The sequence below is a fragment of the Triticum aestivum genome, chromosome 6B, assembly GCF_018294505.1.
Source record: "Triticum aestivum cultivar Chinese Spring chromosome 6B, IWGSC CS RefSeq v2.1, whole genome shotgun sequence".
NCBI lineage: Eukaryota > Viridiplantae > Streptophyta > Magnoliopsida > Poales > Poaceae > Triticum > Triticum aestivum.
Window position 1 is genome coordinate 361,827,214 of NC_057810.1, and position 13,063 is coordinate 361,840,276.

The window sequence follows — 13,063 nt, forward strand, 5'->3', positions numbered from 1 at the left end:
TTCCCCAGCCATGTCCGGAGTGCGAGGCAAGTGGATGGCCTCCTCCGTCATGGAGGGGCACATCAAGAGGATGCGAAAGGCCGGATACTTGTCCAGCGACATCGCGCATCGGCTCCCCGACGAGGGGCAGCTCATCTCCACCCCTGGGCCCCATGAGAGGGTGGTGTTCCTCACCCACTTCCTCCGCGGACTAGGTTTTCCACTTCATCCATTTGTCCGGGGGCTCATGTTCTACTATGGCATGGATTTCCACGATCTGGCCCCGAATATCATCCTCAACATCTCGGCGTTCATTGTCGTGTGCGAGGCCTTCCTCTGCATCCAGCCCCACTTCGGCTTATGGCTGAAGACCTTCAATGTCAAGCCGAAGGTAGTGGGCGGCTGCCAAGCAGAGTGCGGAGGTGCCATGGTGGGCAAGATGCCCAACGTCCTATGGCTCGAGGGCTCCTTTGTGGAGACCATAAAGGGGTGGCAATCGGGGTGGTTCTACATCACCGAGCCGCGTGTCCCTAAATGGGCAGCGGGCCCCGAATTCAGATCTGGCATCCCCACATAGCTCACTTCCTGGAAAGAGAAGGGCCTATCATGGGGTGATTCGGAGGAGCTGACCGGACTTCAATCCTGCATCCAAACCTTGGTGAACAAGAAGCTCAAGCTTGTTAACGTAGTCCAGGTCATGCTCATCCACCGGATCCTCCCGTGCCAGAAACGGGCTTTTAATTTGTGGGAGTTTGATCCGGCACAGCACCGAACCTTGAGCAGGCTCTTCGACACTACGTACGAAGATGCCTGGAAGGTGTTGTTCAAGGGCACTGAGGCTCCCGCATCCGCTACCGAAGATCGCGGATTCAACTCGCAGCATCAAGCCGGCGAGGTAAGCTATTTTACCCTTTACAGAACGCTTATTTTCCATAGTTTGACTCCATGCGGGATCTAAACTCCCTTTACCTTTGACAGGACTGGCAAAAGACGTCCGGGCAGGTTAACTGTCCGGCTCCCTTGCCAGAAGACCCAGCGGACGCCCAATTAATGGGGCTGCTGGCTCCGGCGCCTTATGTGGTGCCGGAGAAGAAGGCCAAGAAGAAGGCCACGGGAACCCGAAAGAGTTCCCGGTGTCAGGTGTTATCGGACTCATCATCCGATGACTCCGAGGCGAACTCCTCCCGCGAAGACGAGGAGGAGAAAAAAAAGCCTCTCCCCCAGTGGGGGAAGAGAACAAAAGGAAGGCCTCCCCAATGGGGGAGGCCGAAGGGTCCAAGAAGGGAAGGACCGTCCCCCCGGACTACTCCACCAACGCCGACGATGATGAAGAGGAGTGGCCACCAAGGACTAAGCCCCTGGCGACTTCGTAAGTGTCCGGATACCAGAATAACTCATGGTGCTTCATTTGTTGCATAGAATCTCTTAACGCCGAATATAACCCTGCAGCCCGCCCAAGGACGGGCTCGATACTTCAACGAGCGGCTCCCTGGCACCATCGGGCGTGGATAGCACTTCTCGTCCGGTCGTCTCCTCTCCTCGCGCTGCGGATGACACCGAGGTGGGGTCCCAAAAGGGGCCCGACAAGGAGGGGGAGGAGGTCCCAGAGGTGCCGCAAGGCAACCTCCCGGACTTTGGGCACGAGGGGGATCAACTCCCCAAGGGTTCTGAGTTCGGACCTGGGCCGGACTCCGCACCGGAACCTTTAGTGGTTCCGGAATCCGGTGGGTGGCCCCTTCATAAGAAGGGCGAGACTGCGACACCAGTGACCTTCGTCCAGCCGGAGGCACCGGATAATTTGCTGGAGGCGCTTAACGGCGCCTCCATCGACAAGGAGCACCGCACTGTGATGAGTGCGGTGATCCAAAAAGTCAGTCTGCCAAGAGCGGGCTGACTGAAGCCTGTACCAGCCTTCTAACAGGCTTTCAGGTATGTAATTAAGATATGTAGAAATAGTAACGCATAGACAGTAGCCCCTGATGCTTAGTTTGGTGTTCAGAAAGAAAAGTCGAACCGAGGATCTAAAAAGATATACGCAGGAGTCTAACATAAGCATGTCAATATGGGAATGCAGGTTGCGCTGCTGACCTCTGCCGCACTGACTGCGGAGGTCAATGCATTGAAGCAGGACCTCGAGCGGTCCGAGAACGAGCTCGGCCTTGCCAAGAAGCAGCTCGAGGACAAAGAAGGTAAGTACTACCTTATGGAAGTATATAAAATATGTGGTTGCAAAAAATTACAGGAATAACGTGAGAGTTGCAGGGGGCACGAACGAGGTGGCGACCCTGAAGGAAGGGGTGTCCAAGGCCGAAAGCAATGCGGCCGTGGAATGCACCGAGCAAGAGAAGCAGGAGGCGCGGGTGGCGGAGGTGTGGCAAGAGCTCGCCTCGGCTCTTGAGAGTGCCAAAGCCGCTAAGGCCGAAGCCCAAAAAGCCCTCCAGGAAATTGAGACAATAAAGAAGATAGCGGCGGGTAAGGCATTCTTCATGCAAAGCAAGCACGTGAAAGTGAATTACTTGTTACTTACCCGAATCCGGAGCTCTCCAGGAGCATTCGCAGATCTGCCCCACAGTGTGTCTGACGCTGCCGCATTCTACCGGGCCGAGGAAGCGAGCTCGACGGAGAAGGTATTCTGGTCTCAATATGCTGAGGCCGGACACCTGGTGCCCTTGAGAGACCAGCTGAAGCAACTGGTCGAGCTCCATAAAGTGGTCGAACAGGCCATGAAGGGCCTCATAGCTCGGCTGTGGCCGAAGGAGGCCATGCCTGGGAGCTACTTCGGGCTGGTGCGGCGGCTAGTGGACGCCTGTCCATGGATTGAAGTCGTCAAGCGCTCCGTCTGCATCGAAGGTGCCCGTAGGGCCCTTGCCCGTGCTAAAGTGCACTGGGGCAAGATGGATGCTGAGAAGCTTGTGACAGACACTCCACCGCCGGGCAGGGAGTATCGCAAGCCCGAGATGTATTATGAGAACGTCCTGAAGGGTGCCTGCCTTATAGCGGGTGAATTCTCCAAAGATGTAATTTTTGAGTAAACTCGCATTTGTTATCCTGTACGCTTGAAAACTTGTTCATATGCGCTAAGCAACGCTTGTTAATTTAAAATATTACCTTTTGTGCGGTCGTTTATCAAATTTGAGAGATGGCAAGTCGTTGGCTTCAGCCCCCATGCCACAAGTGCTGGGGTGTTCGGGATAAACTTGAGCGCTCGTGTTCCCATTTTTGGGTCCTTCGAGGGAGGCGCTCAACACAACGAACGAGGCAACCGGACTTATAGTGCTTGAACACTCCCACTTAGCCATAGAATTCTATAATTTTAAATTTTGGCGAAGCCCCTAGTGTTTGGAAGACCGAATTCGGGGCGCTATCCACGCCTGGGCCGGACAAAGCCGGTTCCTCGCTCTAAGCGGCATAAGTCTTTAGGGACTCGAAAAAACCTCTCGAACAGCGACCGGCTCTCGCCCTATCATGACGGTCAGTTTTAGCTTTCTCCACTGAGGAGCTCAACCCAGCTCAACTGGGGCACAATCGCAGTGGTTCTCCCAGCTACCTTAGCCGATATAACGGAATGTAAGGTACCAAAACATGGGAGCCTGGCAAACCCAACTATTGACCCAAGACATGATTCGGAGCCGATGCATATAATGCTATAAGTTTGGGGTGCCGCACTTGTGAAAGTGTTCGGACTTATCACACCATATTTTGGGGAACTTAAGCCCTTGGTGTATTTGGCCGTATCAAAGCGTACGGATGCAACATGTCATAAGTGAACATATATAAATAGAAAAAGGAATGCAATAATAGGCAAAAAGTGATGCATTGTTTATTCAAAAAATACTGCAATGAAAGCAGAGCGATGCAAATAGTGCGATAAGCAAGGGATGGGACTATTTAACATGTCTCCCTCCAGGGGTAGGCTGCGGGATGGTATGTAAAACAGGTATACTGCTCGTAATAGAGACCACCGGGACACTCGACGTAGCTTTTCTGCTTCCCTGGCTGTTGCATCGTGAGTTCGGCAATTCTACTGCCGGACAGGGCTTCTAGAAAATGGGGTCCTGAGAATAAGAAAAAAAGAATGACACAATTGGGAGCCCCTGGTGTGGTTGAGCCGCTCTCCGGGTATGCCGTGGTCGTGCCCCTACCCCTATGCCCATGGTATCTCCAGAGCGTAGTTATGTACGCGTGGTACTGGTCTCGCGATTTCGCGAGGGCTGGGGTTGGGGCCGCATTGCTACGCATGCTTGGAACGTGCCAGGTGGTCTTGTTGTAGGTTACTCCAGGCGCGCTTGATGGTGTCCGGCCGCTTAACATCCGGACTCAATAATTGCCTTAAGAGGCTGCTTTGTACTTCCGCCGCGAGAGTCGCTGTATGCTCCTCCATTCGGAGAGAGCATTCGGTGTTTTCGTTGACCGTAATAACTCCTCGATGGCCTGGCATCTTGATCTTGAGGTATGCGTAGTGCGGCACCGCATTGAACTTTGCAAATGCGGTTCGTCTGAGCAGTGCATGATAGCCGTTGCGGAACGGGACTATGTCGAAGATTAACTCCTTGCTTCGGAAGTTATCCGAGGATCCGAAGACCACTTCAAGTGTAACTGAGCCTGTACAGTTGGCCTCTACACCTGGTATGACGCCTTTGAAGTTCGTCTTTGTGCGTTTAATCCTTGAGGGGTCTATGCCCATCTTGCGCACTGTATCCTGATAAAGCTGGTTCAGGCTGCTGCTGCCGTCCATCAGGACTCTAGTGAGGTGAAATCCGTCGATGATTGGGTCTAGAACCAATGTGGCGAATCCGCCATGGCGGATGCTAGTGGGGTGGTCCCTTCGATCAAAACTGATCGGGCAGGAGGACCACGGGTTGAACTTTGGGGTGACTGGCTCCATCGCATATACGTCCCTGAGTGCGCGCTTCCGCTCCCTTTTGGGTATGTGGGTTGCGTATATCATGTTCACCGTCCGCACTTGTGGGGGGAAACCTTTCTGTCCTCTATTGTTCGGCGGCCAGGTCTCCTCCTCGTCATCGCTATGCAGCTCCTTTTCATTGTTCTCGGCAGTTAACTTGCCTGCCTGCTTGAACATCCAACAATCCCTGTTGGTGTGATTGGCTGGCTTTTTTGGGGGTGCCGTGTATCTGGCACGAGCGACCGAGTATTCGGTCCAAATTGGATGGGCCCGTAGTATTTCTTTTGAATGGCTTTTTCCGCTGACTGGGTTTAGAGCCTCTGAATCCGGCATTGACTGTCGTATCCTCAGTATTGTTGCCATTAATGCGGCGCTTGTGTTTGTTGCGACGCGACCTGCCATTGGTGTCCTTGGTATTCGAATTACCAGGGCTCTTGGTCATGTTCTTACTGCGAGCTAGCCAGCTGTCCTCTGCCGCGCAGAAGCGGGTCATGAGTGATGTGAGAGCTGCCATGGATTTTGGCTTTTCTTGTCCTAGGTGCCGGGCAAGCCACTCGTCGCGGATGTTATGTTTGAAGGCCACAAGGGCCTCTGCATCCGGACAGTCGACGATTTGATTTTTCTTGGTTAAGAACCGTGTCCAGAATTGTCTGGCCGATTCATCTGGCTGCTGAATTATGTGGCTTAGGTCATCAGCGTCTGGTGGTCGCACATATGTGCCCTGGAAGTTATCAAGGAATGCGGCTTCCAGGTCTTCCCAACAACCAATTGATTCTACTGGCAAGCTGTTCAGCCAATGTCGAGTTGGTCCTTTAAGCTTGAGTGGGAGCTATTTGATGGCGTGTAGATCATCACCGCGGGCCATGTGAATGTGAAGGAGATAGTCCTCGATCCAAACCGCATGATCTGTTGTGCTGTCATATGATTCAATATTTACGGGCTTGAAACCCTCGGGGATTTGATGATCCATTACTTCGTCTATGAAGCATAGTGGGTGTGTGGCGCCTCTGTATTGGGCTATATCACGACGCAGCTCAAATGAGCTTTGTCTACTATGTTCGGCCCGGCCGGAATTGCTGTATCCGGCGTGACGGTTGTCATCACGTATCGTGGGGCGCCCGCGCGATCCATAGATCAATCTTGTATGCCTTGCCTTGTCCTCGAGTATATCCCGCAGGTCTGGCGCATTTTCCCGCGCCTTGGTATTTTTTGAGCGGCGCCGGCGTGCGGCTTGAGTGTAGGGCCGAGAGGCCTCTCTATCGCGGCCACGGGGTGGCCCGTCGGCCGTATTATGCGCTGGTGATGTAGGTTTAGGTGCTTCCTCCTCTAATCGGGGTACCAGCCTACGTTTTGGGTAGCTCTTGGAGGGGCGATCGAGTTTGTACTCTTCGGCTGTAAGGACTTCGGTCCATCTATCAGCTAGCAAGTCTTGGTCAGCTCTAAGCTGCTGCTGCTTTTTCTTGAGGCTGCTTGCCGTGGTCAAAAGCCTGCGTTTGAAATGCTCTTGTTCGACGGGATCCTTAGGCATGACAAATTCATCGTCGTCGAGGCTTGCCTCGTCTTCAGAGGGAGGCATATAATTATCGTCCTCTACCTCCCTGTCTGCCGCTCTCTCATGAGGGTTGGCTTCTCCATCCTCCTGCGCTGAATCCTGCTGGAGGAGGTTGTCTTCGGCACTGTCCGGGGTGTTATTGTCTCCGGTGCCGGAATCTCCATTTTTGCTGTGGCGGGATTTAGAGCAGCGCCGCTGACGCCGGCGCTTAGGCTATTTCTTGGAGGGGTCGTCCTTCGTTGTTCCATCACCATTCCCATCCTTTGGGATGTCCACCATGTAAATGTCGTATGACGAGGTGGCCTTCCAGTGCCCTGTAGGCGCTGGTTCTTGGTCGTCTCCTGCATCGTCGTCCATACTGTCGATGTCTTCAGAATCGAAGTCTAGCATGTCGGTTAGGTCATCGACAGTGGCTACGAAGTGGGTGGTGGGTGGGCTTTGAATTTCTTCATCGTCTGCATCCCAACCGTCCTGACCATAATCCGGCCAGGGCTCTCCTGATAAAGAGAGACACTTTAGCGAATTCAGGATGTCGCCAAAGGGCGAGTGCTGAAAGATGTCCGCAGCGGTGAACTCCATGATCGGCGCCCAATCGGATTCGATTAGAAGGGGCGTGGAAGGTTCGGAGTCCGGAGAGGAGTCCGGCACCTTGGAGTCACAAGCTTCACAAAGGACAGGGTTGGTATTCGGCTCTATCGCCGTAGAGGTAGCAGCCCCCGAGGCAGTGTCCAGCCACCCGTCCTCGATCGGCGCAGTCGGCTCCGAGCTAAGGGTCGGAGCGGACACTTGTGCGGCCTCCAGGGTACTGCCCGGCGGCAGAGCTAGATCATACCCATCGAGATAGTGCGGCACGCTTGGGTGTGGCTCGAATTCGTCGAAGATCAAGTCTCCGCGGATGTCAGCCGTGTAGTTCAAACTCCCAAATCTGACCTGATGGCCAGGGGCGTAGCTTTCGAGCTGCTCCAGATGGCCAAGCGAGTTGGCCCGCAGTGCAAAGCCGCCGAATACGAAGATCTGTCCGGGGAGAAAAGTCTCACCCTGGACCGCGTCGTTGTTGATGATCGAAGGAGCCATCGGGCCTAAAGGTGACGACACAGAGGAACTCTCAATGAAAGCACCAATGTCGGTGTCAAAACCGGCGGATCTCGGGTAGGGGGTCCCGAACTGTGCATCTAGGCAGATGGTAACAGGAGACAAGGGACACGATGTTTTTACCCAGGTTCGGGCCCTCTCAGTGGAGGTCAAACCCTACTCCTGCTGGATTAATATTGATGATATGGGTACTACAAGAGTAGACCTACCACGAGATCAAAGAGGCTAAACCCTAGAAGCTAGCCTATGCTATGATTGTTGTTCGTCCTACGGACTAAAACCCTCCGGTTTATATAGACACCGGAGAGGGCTAGGGTTACACAAAGTCGGTTACAATGGTAGGAGATCTACATATCCGTATTACCAAGCTTGCCTTCCACGCCAAGGAAAGTCCCATCTGGACACGGGACGGAGTCTTCAATCTTGTATCTTCGTAGTCTAGGAGTCCGGCCAATGGTGATAGTCCAGCCATCCGGACACCCCCTAATCCAGGACTCCCTCACCCCCTCTGCTTCACTGATGAAGTGATGGATCATGAATTCCCAGAAGGGTTCAAACCCGTAAACATCGAATCATATGATGGCACAACAGACCCCGCAGTATGGATCGAAGATTTCCTTCTCCATATTCACATGGCCCGCGGGGATGATCTACACGCCATCAAGTATCTTCCCCTTAAGCTCAAAGGACCCGCTCGGCACTGGCTAAACAGCTTGCCCACATATTCCTTTGGCACTTGGGAGAACCTGGAAGACGCGTTCCTCGACAACTTCCAGGGCACATATGTGCGACCACCGGACGCCGATGACTTGAGCAACATTACTCAACAGCCCGGAGAGTCAGCCAGGAAATTCTAGACTCGGTTCCTAACTAAAAAGAACCAAATAGTCGACTGTCCAGACGCCGAAGCCCTGGCGGCCTTTAAGCATAATATCCGTGACGAGTGGCTCGCCCGACACCTCGGCCAGGAAAAATTTAAGTCCATGGCAGCTCTCACGACACTAATGACCCGCTTTTGCACGGGCGAGGACAACTGGTTGGCTCGCAGCAGCACTACGCCACATTCTGGCACTTCGGATGTCCGTGACAATAACGGCAAGCCATGGCGCAATAGACATAAGCGACGGAACAACAGCGACAACATTGAAGACACGGCAGTCAACGCCGGATTTAGCGGATCCAAATCCGGTCAGCGGAAGAAGCCGTTCAAAAGAAACAACCAGGGACCGTCCAATCCGGACCGCATACTGGAATGCTCGTGCCAAATTCATGGCACCCCAGACAAGCCAGCCAACCACACTATAGAGACTGTTGGGTGTTCAAACAGGCCGGTAAAATAAACACCGAAAACAAGGACAAGGGGCTGCACAGTGACGATGACGAGGAGCCCCGGCGTCCGAACACGGGGGGACAGAAGAAATTTCCTCCCCAGGTGAAAACGGTCAACATGATCTACGCCAGCCACATTCCCAAGAGGTAACAAAAGCGAGCACTATGGGACGTCAATGCGATGGAGCCAGTCCCCCCCAAATTCAACCCATGGTCAGCTTGTCCGGTCACTTTTGATCGTAGGGATCACCCTACCAGCATCCGTCACGGCGGCTCAGCCGCATTGGTCCTAGACCCAATCATCGACGGATTCCACCTCACACGAATCCTCATCGACGGTAGCAGCAGCCTGAACCTGCTTTATCAAGACACAGTGCGCAAAATGGGCATCGACCCTTCAAGGATCAAGCCCACCAAAACCACCTTTAAAGGTGGAATTCCTGGAGTAGAGGCCCGTTGCACGGGCTCTATAACATTGGAAGTGGTCTTCGGATCTCCGGATAATTTCTGAAGCGAAGAGTTGATCTTCTATATCGTCCCTTTCCGTAGTGGTTACCACGCACTGCTTGGACGAATCGCATTCGCTAGATTCAATGCGGTACCACACTATGCATACCTCAAGCTCAAAATGCCAGGACCGCACGGGGTCATAACAGTCAACGGAAACATGGACCGCTCTCTCCATACAGAATAGCATACTGCAGCCCTTACAGCGGAAGTACAATGCGGCATCCTCCAACAAACCACCAATCCGGCAACGACAACCTCAAGCACCGTCAAGCGAGTCCGGAGCACCCCGCAGCAGGATCACCAGGCACGCCAAGAGCACGACTACCAGTCCGGCCTCCGCTCAAGCCCCATCAAAGCAGCATTCGTGCCATGCGTACACAATTACACACTCAAAATACCATGGGCATAGGTGGAGGCGCAGCAGTGACTCAGTCAACAGTGCGGTATAACTGCAACATACCTTCATAACCTGTCACATCCCTAGCTTCTGGTGTTGCCTAGTGTTTGCATCATGTTTAAATTTTTGAAACTTGAAATGAGGAAATTGAAAGCCTCGGAAATAATTTTAATAAAGGGGCAAGAAACCCTAAAATTGCAATCAGTAAATCCAAAATGCCCTAGAAATAGCTCTGACAATTTTGGCAAGAGTTATAAATCAAACCAAAATTTTGGGACATTTCTAAGGAATTATTTGGGCTCTGATTTTAAATCAATATTTTATTTGAATTTGGAGTTATATTCATAATATATAATGAATATATTTTCAAATGCCCTGAGATATTTTATGTTTTTGAGGAGTAGACCTTAAGTGACATAAAATTATCCAGGGGAATTTTGGCACTGTTTTCAAATTTGTTTGAACTTGAATTCAGTGGCAATTAAATAGAAAACAGAACAGAAATATAAAAAAAAAGAGAAGCCCAGCCACTTACCTGGCGCCCACTTACCTGGCCCAGCTCCTCCAGCGGCCCAGCCCGCCACCGCTACCCCCCCTGTCGCCTTCCTCCTCTGCCAGGAGGACGGGCACGCGCCCGGCGCGCGCGGCCACGCGCCCCGGCCACCTCCTCCCTCCCAGCCTGCTTGGCTCCTCCTCGACGCCCCGGTGACGCCACGCAGCCCCCTCGACCCTCTCTCACTCTCCCGTGTCTCTCCCTCCGTCCCTATCCCCCTCTGCTCTCTCTCCCTCCCGCGACCGAACGGAGCCGTCGCCGCTGACCAGCGCTCGTGCGGCCGCAGCCATCCCAAAGCCTCTCCGACACGCCCTCGCGCTCCGCCTGTCCTCCCTCGTCCTCCTCGTCGTCTCACGCGACCAGAGGAGCCCCAGAGCACCGCCCCGACGTTTTCCCCCTCCTCGGCCACCGGAGATCCGCCTCGCCGTCCCGCTCGCTCCGACGCTTCCCCGGCCCCGTCGTCTGCACCGGCCAACTCCCCGTGAGCTCCTCTTCCTTCTCCCCCTAGTCACGTTGCTCGAGCTGCCCCCAAACCCCGTTGGCCATCACAGCCGAGAGCTCGGCTCCGCCGGCCATGGCGCCGCCGTGGCCAGGGCCACCGCAGCCCGCGCCTGAGCACGTCACCGTGCTCGGTGAACCCCCAGGAGCACGTAGCATTCCTCGTTTTCTCCTTTAGTGCGCCGTAGCATCGCCACCGTTCGCGCCCGAACTCCGGCCGCCGCGGAAGCGGACGCCGCCGTCGATCTGAGTCGTCTCCGGCGACCCCACTAGCACCAGACGATGCGGACGAGGCTCGGGGTTCCAACGGTGCCATCCGCGCCTCGAACCGTGGCCTGTGCTGCGATTCCGCGCATCGCCGCCGTCTCGGACCTCGCCGGCGGTTAGTCGCCGGCAGGTTTGACCGAGTTGACCAGGGTTTGACCCCCCCTGGGTCATTAACATGTGGGCCCGAGGCCCTGCTACTTTAGTTTAGATGCTAATTAAATTTTAGCTAACCCACTGACTCACTGACAGGTGGGGCCCAGCCCTGTTAATTAACCCAGTATAGTTTAATTAAATTCTAACTAAACTAATTTCATTGACACGCGGGACCCACTGTCAGGTTTGACTGGACAGTGACCTGTTGACCTGCTGACGTCACACTGACGTCAGGCTGACGCAATAATGAATTACTGGAATTATTAATATTCTGAAATTCCAGAAAATTGTATAAACTTCTAAAAATCATAGAAATTCAACCGTAACTCCAAATTAAATAATTTATATATGAAAAATTATCAGAAAAATTCAAGGAATCCATCTGTATCATTTTCATGCATGTTTGAACAATGTTTGTCCTCTGTTTTGGACAAAACAAATAAAGGGCATTTAAATAACCATATATGGAGTTGGAATTTGAATCTTGTATTCAAACCAACTTCATTTAATCTGTTGCTAGTTGCATTAGCTCAAAACACATTCATATTGCCATGTCATAGCATGCATCATATTGTGCATTGCATTGATCGTGTTTCTTCTGTGTTTGCCGGTGTTGTTCCCCCTCGATAGACGTTGTACCGATGATGTGATCGTTGACACTGATGAAGACTCAATGTTATCTTCAGAAGTGCCAGGCAAGCAAAACCCCCTTGATCATTCCGATATAATCCCACTCTCTCGCTCCTACTCTCTTTTACTGCATTAGGACAACAACGATTCATCTGTTACTTGCTGCGGTAGCTGAACCCCTTTATCCTCTGCATGACCTGTCATTCCATAGTAAATAGATGAAACCCACTAGCATGAGTAGGAGTTGTTTGAGCCCTGTTGTGCCTACTCATTCTTGCTTGTTTGTCATGCCTGCTACTGCTTAGAGTTGTGTCAGGCCTGATTCATCGGGGATGAATCAGAGGCGTGTGAACATGTCCTACTGTGTGTGAGCTAAGTGTGTGAACACGATTTGGTAAAGGTAGCGGTGAGAGGCCATGTAGGAGTACATGGTGGGTTGTCTCATTGAAGCCGTCCTTAGGAACTGAGTTCTGTGTCTGTGATCCATGATTCAGCTACTACCATACATTGGGCCCTGAAATATGACCCCGCTCGACTTCTTATTCACCCTAGTCCTCTGTCCAGGAGTTGCAAGTAGTTTCTGGTGTTTGTAGCTTACTGGAGGCCGTGGACAGCGCTGACCGTAGGGGTGGGCTGTGATGCGGTAGGTACGTGGCACGGTGTACCGGATGCCCGTTTGGTATCTCGGGAACCCTGTTCACATCGTTTGGGGCTGTGAGTGAAACTCCGGCCGGATCTCCTCATGGATGGAACCCGAATAGGCGATAAACCTGGACTAGAGACTTGAGTGTTTAGGTAGGTCGTAGTCTACACCCACGTCGGTTTTCGCTTGAAGTCTGCCGAGCACATGTCGTGTGCAGACACTAAGTGGTGGAAACATGTATGAAGAAGTACACCCCTGCAGGGTTAACATCATCTATTCGAATAGCCGTGTCCGCGGAAAAGGACTTCTGGGTTGCTTATATCAGTTCATAGACAAGTGAAAGTGGATACTCTAAAATACGCAAGATAAGCGTGAGTGCTATGGATGGCGTTCTCGTAGGGAGACGAGAGCGGTTCCATAGTGGTGTATTGGTTGGTGAATATGTGGACTCGTGTGCGCCACCTCAAAAGAGTTACTTGCAGTCATAGTTCAGGATAGCCATCGAGTCAAAGCTGGCTTGCTGCAGTTAAACCCCACCATCCCCTTTGTTGATAATG